This window comes from Symphalangus syndactylus, chromosome 12 (genome assembly GCF_028878055.3).
Source record: "Symphalangus syndactylus isolate Jambi chromosome 12, NHGRI_mSymSyn1-v2.1_pri, whole genome shotgun sequence".
Lineage (NCBI taxonomy): Eukaryota > Metazoa > Chordata > Mammalia > Primates > Hylobatidae > Symphalangus > Symphalangus syndactylus.
Genome location: NC_072441.2, coordinates 34,114,382 through 34,128,431, shown reverse-complemented (window position 1 = coordinate 34,128,431; position 14,050 = coordinate 34,114,382). Strand labels below are relative to the sequence as shown.

General features: G+C 36.7%; 1 long non-coding RNA gene across 1 annotated transcript in view; it reads right to left on the bottom strand.

Moving 5' to 3' along the window:
• LOC134733683 (uncharacterized) overlaps nucleotides 1-12,020 on the bottom strand; it is a 45,587-nt gene extending 33,567 nt beyond the window's left edge. Inside the window, exon 1 of the long non-coding RNA XR_010117317.1 lies at nucleotides 11,846-12,020. This is a non-coding gene — a long non-coding RNA (uncharacterized lncRNA). The remainder of the gene's footprint in view (nucleotides 1-11,845) is intronic.
• Nucleotides 12,021-14,050: the final 2,030 nt, after the last annotated feature.

Genomic DNA, 14,050 nt, shown 5'->3' with positions numbered 1-14,050 from the left:
TGCTTTGTAGTTTCCATTGTGTCATTGCTTTATAAGGTCTGTGGGCTATGTACTTAAGCATGTTTTTTTTTTTTCTTTTGTGGTAGCAGGTATTGTTATTCTATGTATAGAACTCTCTTGAGGATCTCTTATAAGGCTGGTCCAGTGGTAACAAATTATCTTACTGCTTGCTTGTCTGGAAAAGATTTTATTTCTCCTTTCCTTATGAAGTTTAGTTTGGTGTGATATGAAATTCTTGGTAAGAATTTATTTTCTTTAAGAATGTTGAAAATAGGCCTCCAGTCTCTCCTGGTTTCTAATGTTTCTGCTGAGAAGTCCATTGTTAGCCTGATGTGTCCTGACCTTTTCCTTTAGCTGCCTTTAAGATTTTTTTTCTTTAGCGCTGACCTTGGACAGTCTTGTAACTATATACCTTGGTGATGTTGATTTTCAACTTGTATAGTTTCTCACAGGTGTTCTTCAGATTTATTGTATCTGGATGTCTACTTCTCTACCAAGATTAGAAATATTTTCTTGAATTTTCCCTCAAATATGTTTTCCAGGTTGTTTACTTTTTTCCTTCTCTCTTAGGAATGCCAATAATTCATAAGTTTATTTGCTTTACATAATTCCATATTTCTTGAAGAATTTGTTTTTTAAAATTCTTTTTAAAATTTTTATCTGACTAGGTTTGTTCAAAAGACTGGTTTTCACTCTCTGAACATTTTTCTGCTTGGTCCAGTCTATTGATAAAGCTTTCAGTTGTATTTTGAAATTCCTTAAGTGGTTTACTTAAATCTAGAAGTTTTGATTCATTTCTTTGTAAGATATTTATTTTCCTTCATTTCCTGGATTGCTTTAGAAGTTTCTTTGTGTTAAATTTTAATCTTGTCTTGGATCTTGGAGCTTCTTTGCAATCCATGTTTTGAATTCTTTATCTGTCATTTCTGAGCTTCTATTTTGGTTTGGGACCATTGCTGGAGAGCTAGTATAAGCCTATGGTGGTGTCACTACATTCAGATTTTTCATGGTGCCAATATTCTTGCATTGATTTCTTCTTATCTGTAGATGCTGGTACTCCTAATTTTTATTATTATTTGTGTTTGGGTAGAATATTTTCTTTTTCTTTCTTTCCCTATGTTTTTGTTTTTCTTCTTTCTCTTTTTCCTGTGCCTAGAGGATGTGACTGTAGAAAATGCTGGGTAAGGTCTTTGAATCTTTTTGCTTCTTTTTGCACTTCTCTTGGCAGATTTTATATTGGGCTGTGCAGTCCAACTGACAAGCCAGTAAATGGTACAATAGAGCTGGCTGTGTTTGGCATGGCTTGATGCTTGTTTATTGGAAAAAATTTTATGGTGCCTCAGGTAATGGGCTGATTCATGAAATGCACAGTGGTCTGATCCCCCTGCTCAGCCCTGGAGGGGGTGGGGGCAATGATGGGTGGAGCCAGACCAGGCAAGTCTGCCCTAAAATTTCCCAATGGTAGGCACAAGCACCAGCACAAAGGGAGAATCCAGTTTGTGGCCACGAAATACCCAGAAATATGCCTAGGCATAGAGGTGGGAAACCTGCTTGGCTCCATGTCCTCTTCATGGGGCAGCCTAACTTCTAATCCAGGAGAGTGAATGCTTTGGATGCCTGTAGATTGGTCTGGTCATGGAACCAAGAGGGTCCCACCTTCACTAAGATCTCTGCACAGGAGGGGTAGGGTAATTCAAGCTGTTGAACCAGGCAGTCAGGTACATTGAATGTCTGGAGATCTGCCTTGGCATGTAGCAGAGAAGGTCTCCCTGCACCAGAATCTCTGACCCAGATGAGCTGGTGCTCCAGATGCCTTGCAGTCTGCCTGGGCATGGAGCAGAGAGAGCCTCACTATACCACAATCTATGCTCATAAATGTTGGCTGACTCAGGCTGAACCAGATGAGCAGGTGCTCTGAATGACTGGGGATACATCTTGGTATGAAGCAGAGGGCCTCCCTGAACCTGCACCAGATTCTCTGCACAGGAAGGGTGGCTGCTGATCCAAGTTAGTGGGTGATCCAGATGCCTGGAGTTCTGCTTGGGCATGGAGCAAAGAGGGCCTCACTACACCATGTTGTATGCCCAGGAAAGGTTGGGCATAGATCATGGTATAGCATACACCTGGCTCTAGCTGCTGAACCAGGAAAATGGTGCTCTGAATGCTTGGAGATCTGCCTGGGTGTGGAGTGGAGAGGGCCCCACTGTACCATGATCTATGTCCCTGAAGGGTGGGGCAGCTCAAGCTGCTGCTGATCCAGGCAAGTGTGTGTTCTCAATGCCTGGATTTCTGCTTGAGGAGAGTGGAGTGGCCCCTGATGTACCATGATTTCTGGGGAGTAGGCTCTGACACCCAGCAATGGCATATGCAAACTGGTTCTAGTTCACCAAGCTGGCTCTGGCTGCAAGTCTTGCTGCCCAGGAGAAATGCAGCTGTAGCAACTCTCCTTCCACTCTAGGCCTACAACAGAGGAGACCACAATTCCAGTGCCTACTGTTCAGATGCTTTCACAGTACTGGCTGTTGAGGCCCTTATTCTGCTCCAGAGCAGGTGCTTCGGCCTCTGGTCCAACACTAAAATACCTACATGGCAACATTAAAATGCCTACATGGCCAATTCTGTCGTTAAAGAAAGGCTGGCTGGCTTTGTATGAGTCTGGATTAAAAACGGTGTCCTGCTGTCAGTCCCAGGTTTGGGAAAATGTTGCAGCATTTCCCACTGTCTTTTCCTCACAATGTCTCCAAGCCTCTCCCCAGGTTAGCTCCAGTGCTTGGCCTGGGTTGCTCAGATACCCAGAGTCACAGAGGAATGCTCTCTGCCTCTGTCACATACTGGGGTTTTACTCATTTTTATCAGCTGGACACTGTCACAGGGGCTGTTTGCAGGCGTTCTCCTCACAATTTTGATGGATTTCCATTTTTCTTCTTGAATTAAAGCTCACAAAGTTGATCTTTATGCACAATATTCCAAATGGCTGAGGCACACTAAGAGCTTCTAATCCACCTTATTGGGGAAAAATAATATTTAAAATATACTATCTTTTCTTAGTACATTGTATCATAAAGAACTCATATAGCTGATATTTTCCTTGTAGTAAGTTTTATGGAAAAACTGGATCAAATTTCTTCAGGTCATTTGTGAGAGACCAATCAAATCTGTCACATGAGTAGGTAGGAGGGTCAGTAGGCACCATAAACTGCCTTTCTCTAGAGCTAATAGAATTTTCATCTGGAAGAAGAAACCCTCCCCACCCCACCCCCCAAACAAATCCTCATTTAGATTCTACAGTAACTTGTGTAGATTGACATATGCCCATATTAACACATCCCCTTCCATATCCTTCACAAGTTTTATCTTTTTATAAAAATAAATGTACAGTAGTTTAATTACTTCACCATTATAACGTTTCTTAAACTTCTGAATACTTGAGAATTATCTAAAGGGTTTGTTAAAAGAGTTTATTGGGCCCCAACCTTAGAGTTTCTGATTCACTAAACCTGGGATAAAGCCTGATAATTTGCATTTCAAACAAGTCCAAGACAGTTAGTGACCACTGTTATATTTTAAATTTTATTGCCTATATATAAGGCCCACACTTTAAGAACAACTTTTTTAAATATTAAAAAGTAAGAAAATTGTATTAATTTGACCACAAAATTATGGCTTTCTCTTTACACTGAGGGATATTTTTCCCCTTGTTTCCGTGTGTGTGTGTGTGTGTGTGTCATAATTTTTTTACTTAATGGCAGACATCATGAGTATAAGCAAAAGAGGCAGAGGCAAATATGACTAAGTCTGGAAATGGGCTTGTTTCTTCTGTCAAGCTGTCAGCATTCGGGTTTGAGTTTATCTAGTTGGGAGATAATCTAGTTTGGGCTTGTGGTTGCTATGGTTACCTTGAGAGCACCACAACCTTCAGTCACACATCTGTAATGACTCCTTGTGCTGGGGCCTTCAGTCACACATCTGTAATGACTCCTTGTGCTGGGGCCTTCAGTCACACGTCTGTAATGACTCCTTGTGCTGGGGCCTGGAATTCCAGGGATGTTTTTCTCAATCTTCATGGTCCACTCTCAACTTTCAGCTTTTCTATATGCCCATGCCAGCCACAAAGGCCATCTCTGTCTATGATCTTTCAATTTTCCCCGCAGTAGACTGCTGTTGTTTATCACTGGATGTTTGATAGATGAATGGAGGGGATTGAGAGGGTAGAGCTTTCTGTTTTCCTGGTCCAGGGACAAATTTAGTCAGATCTTGTGTACCTGGGCCCGAGAGGTGGGAATTTATCTGTGCTCTCAGACCTCCTCCTCATGCCAGCCAATCTCCTTCTTGGCTTTGTGGCGTATTCATGCAAGAGATGATTTGCTGGCACCTCCCTCACCAGTGATACAATACTGCAACAGTGTCAGTATGGGATTTTCAGCCCAGGATTGTCTCCTGTTTCTCTTGCAGGTGTGTATGTTCATGTGTGATAGATAGATAGATAGATAGATAGATAGATAGATAGATAGATAAAGTCGGGCATAGTTACCTAACCCTCCATTCTTGGGAATGGCATTCCCTTCATTGCTAATCTTTTATTACAGGACTTTTTTTTAAGTTCACTGGAGATATTGGCTTCTTTTTTATTGCACAGTACTTAATAAATACTGGACTGTATAGCATCACTGTGTTTATTTTCTATTCTCCAGAGCTTCTAGAACACTCCCACAAAACACCTGTGCCTGATTTTTAAAAACTATTATAAATGACATGATAACCTAGTGTAGGAAGTTTACAATGTTAATTTTCTTAATTTTTATTGGTCTATTCCACTTTCCAATGTTTTCTTTCTAATTTTGGCAATGTTGTACATCTTCCTAGAAAACTGTTTCTTTTAGTTCTTTATATTTCTTTTTACTTTTTCATATTATTTTATGATTTTGTATTTGTAATATGTGTACTGATTTGCTCTATTTTTTCTTTGATTGTTTGAATTTTCTTCTATCTTTATCAGTTTGTGAGAGAATTGTTTGTCTTATTAGTCTGTTCAAGGAATCAACATTTGTTAGTCATCTCAATTTTTTATTTTTATCCCCTCTTTCATTGACATCTGCTCTTATCTTTTCTATTTTTATCCACCTTGGTCTTGAGTAACCATCATCAAGGTTATTTTTTTCCTTTGGCATCTATATTCTTGATTTAAGTGTTTCCTTAATGAATTTTAAGCTTTCTTGTCTTTTTACTAAATGCAAAAAATATTTTTAGCATGGTTATATGATTTATTTCACAATTTTGAGCTATAAATATCCCCAATGTTACAAATCCTCGTGTCATAATGTACTGCATGTAATTCTTATTTTAAGTGTTATTAAAAATTATATTTACAAATTTTCCAGATATTGAGAAGTTTTGAGTCATGCTTCACTATTGATTTCTAATTTTATTACATTGTAGTAAGAAAATATAGTGTTTTATGCTATTGATTAGGAGAATATGTTAGCTTTTCTTGCTGACCTGGTACATATTTAATTTTTGTGATTTTTTTTTGTTTGCTCAAGAACAAATTGCATTTTTGTTCAATTGTTTTATAATTTTTATTATCATTAGATCGAGAAAATAATCACGTTATTCAATTTCCTATATCTTTATTATTTTTATCTTAATTTTATCAATTTTTGAAAATAATATTTTTAAATGAGTACAATTTTTTTTCTTTAGACAGGGTCTTGCTCTGTCAACCAGGCTAGAGCGCAGTGGCATGAATACAGCTCACTGGAGCCTTGACATCGCAGGCTCAAGAGATCCTCTTACTCAGTCGCCCAAGTATCTGGGACTACAGGTGCATGCCACCACCCTGGCTAATTTTTGTATTTTTTATAGAGAGAGGGTTTCACCATGCTGCCCAGGCTGGTCTCAAACTCCTGAGCTCAAGCAATCTGCCCACCTAGGCCTCCAAAAGTTCTGGATTTACAGGCACCCAGCCAAAATAAATATAATTTTTGATTTCTGAAATACTCTTTAGTTTTCTTAGTTGTTGTTTTATGTATTTTGAGCCCATACTATTGAGTTCATATATGTCACTATATTTTGTTTTTCATCAGTCTGTTTTTCTAGTATATAATATCTAAATTTCCCTTATGATGGTTTATAGCTTAAATTTTAATTTGATTGATAGTGACCAGTTATGTTTTAAATTTTATTAATAAAGTTCTTATCAATCTTTCATTTTAATATTTCTTCATTCTTTTTCTTTATATGTGCCTACTAAAGATAATATATTGTGCTCAAGCCTGTAATCCCAGCACTTTGGGAGGCCGAGGTAGGTGGATCACAAGGTCAGGAGTTCAAGATCAGCCTGGCCAAGATAGTGAAACCCCATCTCTACTAAAAATACAAAAATTAGCTGGGCGTGGTGGTGCGTGCCTATAATCCCAGCTACTTGGGAGGTTGAGGTAGAGAACTGTTTGAACCTGGGAGGTGGAGGTTGCAGTGAGCCGACATCGCGCCACTGCACTCCAGCCTGGGCAACAGAGCGAGACTCCATCTCAAAAAAATAATAATATATTGCTACTACTTCTTTATAATTCATCCTGGATGTTTTTCTTTTATCTGACATGTTTAACATATTTACATTTATTATAACAATTACTTTGGGAATTATTTCAACTATCTCATTTTATGGTGTTTATTTACAATGCATTTTTTTATCCTTTTATGTCTTTCACACTGTGGACAGAATACTCTCCTGGATTTAAAGCCCAATATTCTATTTCTTCACTGCTGTGGGCTATCATTACTTATTAAGAGCCATAAGTACGCTTTTCTTACTGTGTGAAGCTTTTTCCCATGTATGTATTCTATCTGAACAAGAAAACAATGTTGGCCTACCGTCATCTACCTCTGATCTCTTCTCCTCCCCCTGGCCACAGTGATATCATCTGGAATTTTAGGTTTGAATTGTTTGAATGCGCTTCATCTTGTTTGTTGCTTTTTTAAGAAAATAGTAAACCTCATTATGCTCTTTCTTCACTGTTATTTCCCATATCAGTGCTTTTTCTGACTGATTTATTTATTGCTTTTTATTACTAGAATGCAAATTTTCTTTGTTTCTTCCCTTTTTTTTTTTTTTTTTCAAAAAGAGTCCTGCCATGATATATTATCTCAGTTGTTGTTTGCCTCTGATTTTTTATTTCTTTTAACTACACATGATGATTTTCCTGGATGTAAAATTAAAGTTACTTACTTACGGCTGTTCTCTCACCTCTCATTTATATAAAGATGTTTGATATTAATCAAACTTACTCCTTTTAGGCTGATTTTCTTTCCTGAAAGTAATTAGATTGCCTCTTGACTTTGATGTTTTAAAACTTCACTATCTTCTCTTTGTATGTGATATGTATCCTTACATTCTGAATGCCGCAAATTTTGCTATTTTGAGAAATTCAGGCTTTCACTGATACAGGTAGAGTTTAGCATTTGTTGGGTTTCTTGATTAGCATTTGTGCTTATCAGATGTCTTCTGTTTTTTTTTTTTTTTTTTTTTTTTTGTCCTGTGAGTTCATCTTTTAATCCCTTGAAACTATGAATTTACTAGTGATCGCTACCTGAGGGTATGGAAGAAAGCTTGGATTCCCACCTTTCCAGATGATTTGGGAGTAGGGGAAAGGGAATGATATTTTTCCTTAGGGCTGAGAAGTTAAAGTTTTGCTATTTGGGCTTAATCACTTCTGCTTTTACACTCCAGGTCTCTTTATGCCCCAAGGAAATGACTGTATTTTTATTCCAAGGACCATATTCATCATTCATATTTGGCACCTTTGTTTAATCCTCGGCATGGAGAAGATACAATAAGACAGATAATCCTCCAAGACTGCTAATTCAGAGCCTTGATAGAGGATAAAGATACTGCATAAATCTGTACTTTGTTAGGAAAATGTAAAGGCCAGTAAAGAAGCTAAAATTTAAGAGGAACTTCATTATCCCAGAAGATAGTGAGCTGCCATCAGTTGCTAATTTTTCCTCTCTAAAGAAATCCTGTGATGCCACAGAAGTTAAAATATTATGATTCTCCAAAATATGGTGAATAATTTATTAAAATTCTGAAGAGAACTTGGGAAGACAGCAGTCATTGAGTTCATGGAAACAGCAGCAAGAGAAAAGCCTAGAGCAGATGTTCAGGGGTAGGTTAGGAGAGGCTCCTTTCCGTCCAGTCCACTCCTTCCCCACACACATCCCTCCGCCTACCTTCGATGCGCTTGGCAGAGCATTGCACAACCAGCTAGAAGGGAGCAAGGAACCCAAGCCATGAATGCAGGTGGCTGACACGTAGGGCTCTACTTGTTTTCTCCTCCCAGCTTTTTCAATCTAGGGCCGGGCAATTATTACAAGAATGCTTCCTGCATGTATTCTTCCTGTCAGCTTAGTTTACATCTTTGTGTAAATAAACTGCCTTTTTTTCTTTTGAAGATTTTTCTCCTTATCACTGAAGTTTGAAAGATTCACTATGACATGTCTAAGTATGTTTTCTTTAATTCATTTTACCCAGAATGTGATGTTTGATTTCTACATGAGGCTCATTTTTCCTTTGGTCGAAGTAAATTCTTGGCTATAACCCATTTAAAAAAAAAAAAAAAAACTGCGGTAATAGCACTTAACATGCAATCTACCCTCTTAATGAAATTTTAAGTGTACGTTATTTTTTATTTTAGGCACAATCTTATATAGCAGATCGCTAGAGCTTATTCATCTTCCTTGACTGAAACTCATGCCTTTTTATTAGTAACTCCTCATTAGTAAATCCTCATTTATTAGTAACTCATCCCCCAAGTCCTTAACAACTGCCATTTAACTCTGATTCTATGAATTTGATCATTTTAGGTACCTCATATAAATAGAATCATGAAGTATTTATCTTGCTGTGACTGGTTTATTTTACTTGGCATACCATCCTCAAGGGTTCCTCCTCTTGTTGCATATTGCAAAACTTTCATCTTTTTAAAGGCTGAATAGTATTTCATTGCATGCATATATCACATTTTCTTTATCCATTCATCTGTTAGAACTTTAATTAGTTTCACATCTCGGTTCTTGGAAATAATTTGGCAATGAACATAGGAGCGCTGCTATCTCTTCAAGACTTTTATTTTAATTATTTTAAATTGTGGGATTACTGGATTATATGGGAGTTCTATTTTACATTTTTTGATGACTCCCACACTACTTTTCATAGCAGTCGCACCATTTTGCATTCTCGCCAACCGTGTGCAGGGATTCCATTTTCTCCATATCTTTGCCAACACTTGTTCTCCTTCTTTTTTAACTTTGATAATAGCCATCTTGACCTGTGTGAAGTAATATCTCATTTTGGTTTTGATTTGCATTTTCCTGATGATTAGTGTGTTAGCTTTTTTTAAATATACACCATGATTTCTTTCAAATATTCCTTTCTATACAGTTGCCCTACTTTTTGGTTCTAGAACTCTAATCAGATATATGCTAATTCTGTCCCCATTTATCAGTCAGCTATCTGATGGAGCTATAAAACTCTTCTTGTATGATCAAAGACATTAGTTTGTCTATGTGATTTATATTTTTCATGGATATATCTCTCCTGGGGCTATTTCCAAACTGGACTTTTTTGATCTTTAGATGTGTTGTGTTGGCCAACTATCTTCTTGTTTCTTCTTTTCTCTGCCTCCACAGATATTCATTTTTCTTCTCTCCTATATTCTATCTCCTATTTCTTGGATCTTGTTGGATCATTCTCTCTTCATTTTATGGACACACCCTCCAGCGGCATCCTCATGAAAAGTGGATCATATGATTGGAAATGTATAATTTTATACCTGCCTTTGCTTGAGTTTCACTAAGCCTTCCAAATTGAAAAATATTTTTCCTTAGAGTTTTAAACATCACTCCATTGCTTTTAATTTCCAGTGTTGCTATTTAAAAGTGTCATGACATCTCAGTTAATGCTTTCTTATATGTGCTCTCCATTTTTTCCTTTTCAAAACTTTTAGGATCTTTCATTTATTAATGATGTTCTGAAAACCCATAATGATGTTCTTTGTTTATCTTTTTCATTCATTGTGTTGGGAAGTTAATGCCCCGTGAATAGGAAAATTCTTATTTACCACTGCTAGTGTTTGTTTTCTACTTCTGATCCAATGAGATATTTGTTTTATTTTGATTATTGTTTTGTCATTTTAATATTTTTAGAAATAATTTATCACTACTATGTTTTAGAATTAAAGGTGATGGTTTAGTCCAGAAAGTTATCGCACCATGACAGCCATAAATCATTCTAATTGGTTTCCATTTGTTCACTAGGCTCTCTTCCTTAATTTTCCATAGTGATCTTTCTAATAGTTGAATGTGATTGTGTAACTCCTGTACTTGAATTACTTTAGAAGTTTAGGAGTTTGTAAACTCCAAATACCTTAACACAGAAAGCAAAACCCAAATACCTTAACATAGAAGACAAGACCTGTTATGATCTAGCCCTGATTAGCTCCTTCTTAACATGTAATTCAATTTTCCCCATTGACCTACTCAACTGTTCACCACACCTGAATTTATTACGTTATTTGACAAATGACTGCCTTCCCTCATGCTGCTCCCCACGAATGTAATTCACTTCTAGATTATGTCCATTGAATTCCTGCTCATCAAGTAGGATTTAACTCAAGCATTGTTTCTTCTAGACAGTGTGATTTGACTCTTCAATCTAAACCAAACAAGTTTTCTAATAACTTAGGTGTGCTTCTATTATGTTTTCTGAGGACTTTAAATGGGCTTACTTGGCTTTTTGGCAAAACTACAACCTCACTGAAGTTAGAGACTACGTGTTGCACATTGTTGTGTACTTCATAGTACCTACAACATAGTAGACTACTACATTTAATGCATGCTTTTTGAGAACAAGAAGAAAAAAGAATAAATTGACGAATTTGCAAAATGATGAATGCCAACTTGCAAACCACCTTTATTTGATACAGGGCCCAAATAAAAAAAGTTGCTAATGAGGTTATAAAATTGTGAAAAAAAATTGAGATAAATTGCAAGAATAATTTCATCTTATCATCTTGCTTTAAAGGTCGTGTCACAGAATAAAGAAAAACATGGGCTATCACCACCAATATGTGCATACCAATTACTAGAATGAAAACATAATCCTTTTCAGATCCCAGAGAGATTATAATTTAAATAACTTTTGAAAGTTGTGTTCCATTAAAATCCATTGCCTATCTAGAATAGGAATATCATAGAAAATGTAAGAACTTCTAATGAAATATATTGGAAATAAAGAAATACCTATATTGTATTTTTCAGTAAAAAGAATGTTGAACTCTTATTCTATGTACATAATAACATATTTAGTTTTACTTAAAGAATAGTGTTTAATTTTTTCACTTGCTATAATTTCATGATTTTACTACTAATTATTCATTATGGTACAGCATTTTCTTTTGACATATGTAATGACATTCTCTCATACAAACTTTAACTGCTTAGGAAGAAAAATGTAGATGGAATCTCTTGTTTTCTTTTTAGCTCAAGTTCGACCCTTTTCTCCTGACAAATATACTCAGATTTTGCCTGGTGACCTACTCCTCCTTCACTGAGTACTCTCATACATAGGCATAACGGACACTAACACTCAAAAGTACAAATTAAAAAACAAAAACAAAAAACAATAAGATTTTGGCCAAAAACTTTTAAGGAAAATCAATAGAGGAAAATATATGCTTCTTCGTATTCTCATTAGCCTAAAGGGAATCGTGCCTAGATTGGAACTGGTTGAATTACAGACAACATTGAAGGAATTATAGTAGAAAAAGATCTTAATTCTGAAATAACTTACATGTTTTAGGTACAGAGTGTCATGGAATATCTATGCAGCTGTGTAACAATGGAGATGCCCTGTGTGGAAATAACGACCTTGTTAGAAACAGGAAGCCCTCCAGAATTCAGCCTCTGGTATTGGCTGATTCTTCTAACTAATTCAATCAGAATTGCTCAGTCTGCTCCAAGCCTACTTCTTATTAAGTTACTGCAAGCAAATGAAGGAAACAAGTCTCAAGGCTATTGCATTTGTCTCTCTTAAGAAACGATATTCATGGGTTTGGCAAACAAATTGTACTGTTCTAATCTTATGCATAAACAAAACAAGACTGTGTAAACTTATAAAAACTATTTATTAACTACTTAATATATGCCAGTCATAAATTGTACCTAAAAGCTAAGAGTACAACAATAAACAAGACAGACAAAAGCCCTGTCATTATGAAGCTTTCATTCTTCTGAAGCAAAGCCACAGAGATATTAATTAATGCATGACTAAAGGAATAATTAGTAAACCATTAAAATTTGCTTTGTGCATAATTAAAATTAGATAATATAATAAATGTGAGTGGGTAACTACATGGTTAGGTGATATGCCAAAGACTGCTAATAATCAATATTTATCTTCCCCTCTTTATCCTGGGGAAACCACTAAGCCATATTTCCCAGCATGTCTTGACATTAGTGTGACTATATGACAGAAATCTGGCCAATAGAATGTGGGAATAGTGATAAAAATCACCTCAGAAATGGTCCATAAAGGATTCTTTGCAATTCTCCATAGATTCTCTCTTTTCCGAAGGAGATAGAGGCCAGATACACAGACTTCAAGGGAGATCTTCAGGCCCTATGAGATAGTGAAGCCACTGCATTGAAGAAGCCCCTGAATAACTACATGAAGCAGAGCAGCTTCTCGCACTATACACACACACACACACACACACACACAGAGTGAAACTGAATTGTTACGTAGGTAGAACATAAGCCTCTGTGTGTGTGTGTGTGTGTGTGTATCCACTAAGACTTTGGACTTTTGGCTGATAGCTATATAAGGATATGAATTTAAGTAAATGATCAAAAGAAGGAGGCATCTATGTAAAATTCATGGAGATGAGTCTACCATGAGACTATGTAGTTCAACTAGATAGTAGAGAAGACTGGTAGGGCTGGTGAGAAGAAAGCTAGTTTAAAATAAGGTCAGAAAGGTAGCAGGGTTATATCATAGGCCAAAGCAGAATAAAAATATGATTTTAAATAAGTTGAGAGATCATTGGAGAATTTTAAATAAGTACATGACACTACAAAAATATTTCTAACATACTTTTTTTTTCTATGTGAAGAGAAAGGAATTGTTAAGCTATGAAATGAAAAGCTACTTAGCTTAGTCCATGTGAGAGAAGTGGTTTAGTCTGGGTGGCCTTAGTAGAGACTGAAAAAAGTGGATAGATTTTGTATACGTTTTAGAGATACAATCAATAGGATTTGCTGGTGAATTAAATGGATGTCATGATGGAGAAAGAAGCATCAAGGACTCTGAGATTTTTGGCTTTGCCAACTGGATATATAGAGATGTGGTTTACTGAGGTGGGAAAAACTGAAGAAAGACCAGGGTGGAAATGGGGTGGTTTAAATGTTCTGTTTTCCACATGGTGAATTTTAGATGGTTGTTGGTGACGCATGTAAAAATGTCAAGTAGACAACTGCAGCATGAGAGTGCTGAGGGAAATCAGGGCTACAGAGAGAAACATGGGATTTGCTGACATAAGGAGTAACTGATGAGAGAGAAATGAATGAGGTCATATGTGGAGAGTGCTCAGACAGTGAAGAGGTGACTCAGACAAAGGCCACGAGGCACTTTAACTCTTAGAAGTCAAGCAAATGAGCTTGGGAAGTAGTAGCCTGTCAGTTAGGGTGAAAATAAAGGACATTTATCCTGACAGGTAAGAGAAGATGTGTTTCTAGAAAGAGGGTATGGTCAACAAGGTTAAACCCTGCTCAGAGGCCAGAGAAGGCAAAATCAGAGAAGTGCCCATCAAATCTGACAACAAGAGAGACTTGGTATTCTTGACAAAAGTAGTTTCTGCAATGTAGGATCCTGAAATAATGCAGTAAATTAAGGAGAGGATGCTATGTGAGGAAGCAGAAACAGCAACGATTAACCACTGTATTTAAGAAGGATAGAGAATGTGGGGTACTGGTGGCAGAATGATGGAGAAGAAATTAT